This window comes from Tupaia chinensis, unplaced genomic scaffold, assembly GCF_000334495.1.
Source record: "Tupaia chinensis unplaced genomic scaffold, TupChi_1.0 Scaffold143163_1, whole genome shotgun sequence".
In the NCBI taxonomy this organism is placed as follows: domain Eukaryota; kingdom Metazoa; phylum Chordata; class Mammalia; order Scandentia; family Tupaiidae; genus Tupaia; species Tupaia belangeri.
In genome coordinates, this window is record NW_006203007.1 from 167,310 (window position 1) to 171,409 (window position 4,100).

The window sequence follows — 4,100 nt, forward strand, 5'->3', positions numbered from 1 at the left end:
CCATGGTCCCCACCCACATTTTTCTCGCACATAGTGTATGTATATTTAAGTCTAAAATGAATTCTTTCAATGAGCCAGTTTAGAATATTTTGTAAAATGATTTCAGATCTCACCGTAAACATTACATGGAGGTATTGGGCCACAGCATCTATGTCACTCTAGATGAAATAACTAGAGGGAGATATGCTCATTATGTCACTATTTATCAACAATGAATACATTCCTAGAAAACACATACTTTGCAAAATTGACCAATTTTTAATCTATGTTTTGTCATGAGTCTTTTCTTGGCTATTTTCCAGTAGTACATTTCACATTAGGAATTTTTCTGATAGGATAATTTTTAAACTTAAGTCCCCAGTGACAAAATTCTCTAGGTAGGTATAACAATTACCCATATACTTAGACCTAATGTAAAATTATTTTTCATTTTGTCTGAGCCTGATTATCTTGAGAAATGAAAACATAGTAATGATATTGTATATTAATAGACTATCACCCAATGTTATTAGGTGCTTGATATATATTCTAGTTGTGGAGGATGTTTACCTGCTAGGGAAGAATCATAAGCTGGTTTGCATCTTCTGGAAGTCCCATTTCTATGATCTGAAAAAGCATCTCATGAAGGACTTGGGCCGCCACATACACAGCATGATAGACAAAAAAGCTGGACTCAAACACACTCATCATGTCTATAGCAGGTGGCATAAACTCCAGGGAAGAATTTGGTGGGCCTGCTTTAGTTCCTCTACACAATGATGTAGTAAATTTACAATTAGAAAAGTTCAACCAGAATTTCCTAAAGTAAACATCTTCTGGGTTGACTGTCTTGAGAAATTGTTCAGAGCCAGAGATTTTCCTTTTGTGGTGTGAAAATAAGAGGCTTCCATAGAGTAAGCATGGTGGAAAATGTATAAAAGAAAAGATATCATTCCACTCATGAGTGAAGATTTTTCATGATCCACACCTTTTCCAAAATTAAATAGCTATTTTTTATTATTATCAGTGTATAAACACTTGTGAAATCACCATATATAATATACGCATTTGCAAATGAAATCCTTATTTTATTCCGAGAATACAGACGATTCCCAAAAGCAACACCTGATGGGGTAAAGAGCCTTTCTACAAAATCCACACAGATATTCGTTTTCATTATCTCTTCCTTCAGATCCTGAAGGAACTCATCCCCTTGCATATCTTCAGATACAAAGAGACCCACCCATGTCCAGGCAAAACGCAGCAACAACCAGATAATTCCATGAGCCAGAGAGTTTTCCTTGGTAGCCTCCTGATTAACTGATGAAAATTTGTTTTTATCACTTAGTATGGGATCAAAAAGGCCATATGTGACCTGAATAGAAAAAAGAAGTAGCCTGATTGTGAACTTAGTGAAATTCGGGCTTGGAGTTGATCTCTTTATTTATTTTTTAGTTTCATTATTTTTAAAAATTATATTTATACATTTAATCACTGTACATAAAGATAGCTTGTAAAAAGAATTTTCCTTGCCTGAAGACACTACACACCAGTCCAGTTAAAGATGTCATACACTATATCATGAACAATTTTCCATTTTTTCATCCCCCAGATGTGTATCCCCTCTATTTTTCTCTTCTCTTCCTTTCACCCTTCCTCAGCTCCCATCCTCTTCCCATACTATATCCAGCATCTGTAACATTTTCCATGTTTTTATATCCTCCAATATTTCAGTTCCTGCCATAGTGTGGAATTTGGTATATATTAAGTGGAGACATACAATGTCTCTCTTTCATACACTGACTTGCTTTGCTCAGAAGTAAGTCTTCATATTCATACACTTACTATCAAATGTCAGGGTACTGTTTTTAAGACTGAGTGGTATTCCATAGGGTATTCCATGTGCCATACATTTCCAAGCCATTCATCTATTCATAGACATTTAGGATGGTTTCATGTCTTCATATTGGGAATAGTGCTGCAATAACGTGGATGTTCATGTATACTTCTGATTGAGTACACTGCTGGGTAGATACCAGAAGTGTAATTGCTGGCTCATATGGTATATTTATTTGTTGTCTTTGAGGAGCCTATATTTTGTTTTTGTTTTTTTTTATAGCACCTGTACTAATTTACATTTCCATGAACAGTGGAGAGTTCCTCTTTATCACAGCTTTGCCAGCACCTATCATTGTTTATATTATCACTTAACCATTCTGACTAGTTAGGTGGTATCTATTGTGACTTTGATTTACATCTCCCTTATCATAAGGGATGTTGAACATTTTTTCATCTGCTTTTGATGGATTTTTATGTCTTCTTTAGAGAACTGTCTGATTAGCTTATTTTTCTGTCTTTTAATTGGGTTGATATATATATATATTATTTCTAAGTAATCCATTTGTATCTTTTAATTGGGTTGATATATATTTAATTTAACCCAATTAAATATATATAATAATATATATATTATTTCTAAGTAATCCATTTGTGTTCCCTGTTTATTCTGGTTATCAGTCCCTTGTCTGAGGCATACTTTGCAAATAAATTGTCCCATTTCAAAGGTTATTGAGTGACTCTAAGTATTCTTTCTTTTGCTATGCAGAAGCTTCTTAAATTGATGTAGTCCCAGTTGTCTTATTTGGGCAATATTTTATGAGCTTTTGGGGGGTCTTATGTAAGAAGTCTTTGCCTATTCTGATGTCTCCAAGAATTTCCCCTGTGTATTCCACCAGTAGTTTTATAGTTTGAGGTCTTAATTTTATTTAATTTTATTTCTTTTTTTCTTTCTTTGGAGAGGTTTTTTGCTATAGGGCACATGCACTCACCAGAAAGACAGATACAGAGAGACAGAAAGCCAGAAATTACCCCCCAGGGAGGATGGCCATGCCGCAATTCCTTCTCCTCCATTCTTCTCTCGGGATCTTGGGCATGCACACACATTTGCCTGGCATCATGGCTTCCAAGTCTGGGACTCAAACCACGGTCGACTACATGAGAGTCCAGCGACACAGCCATTATGTTAACTGCTGGTCTCAGGTCTTAATTTTAGATCTTTGATACATTTTGAGTTGATTTTCATTAATGGTGAGAGATAGGGGTTCAGTTTTATCTTTCTGTAGGTGAATATCCTGTTTTCCCAGCACCATTTGCTAAAGATGTTTTCTTTTTCCCACTGGATTGACTGGTGTCCTTTGTCAAAAATCAGCTGGCTGTAAGTTTGGGGGTTTATTTCTGGGATCTCAATTTTGTTCCATTGGTCCCCATGCCTGTTTTTGTGCTAGTACCATGTTATTTTGATTATTATAGCTTTGTGATATATTTTGTGGTCAGAAAAAATATTTTGAGTGCCTACTTCATTCCTTTTGTGCAGTATTTCTTTGCCAATATGAGGTCTTTTATGATTCAGAAAAAAATCTGTCTTTTCTCAATATGTAAAAAATGTCTGATAGAAAAATAAAAAAGAAAAAAAAAAGAGGGGGGGAATCAGCAGTTAGCATGGTGGCTGTGTCACTGGATTCCCACGTGGTCGACCATGGTTCGCCTCTTGGACCCGGTGGGTTGGGAATCCCGCTGGGCGCATGTGCGTGCGTGTCCAAGATCCCGAGAGGAGAATGGAAGAGAAGGGATTGCGGTGTGGCCATCCCCCCTGGGGGGTGATTTCTCGGTTTCTGTCTCTATGTCTCTTTCTGTCTGTCTGGGGAGCGCATGCGCTCTAGAGCGAAAACCTCTCAAAAAAAAGAAAAAAAAAAGCCTGATGATTTGATTGGGATTGCATTAAATAAGTAGATTACTTTGGGTAGAATTGCCAGGTTTGTTATATTATTTCTTCTGATCCTGAACATGAAATGTCCCTCCACATTTTTGTGTCACCTATTTTTTTGTTTTGTTTCGTGTTTTAGATTTCTACAGTTTTTGTTGTAGAGATCTTTGACTTCTTTGGTTAGATTTATTCATAGGTATCTTATAGTTTTTCTGGTTATTGTAAATTAGATTGCATTCTTCAGTTCCACCTCAGTCTACTCATTGTTGGTATATAGACATGCTATAAATTTTTGTATGTTGATTGTATATCCCGTCACATTATTTATTGATCACTTCCTGGAGTTTTTTTTTCAGGA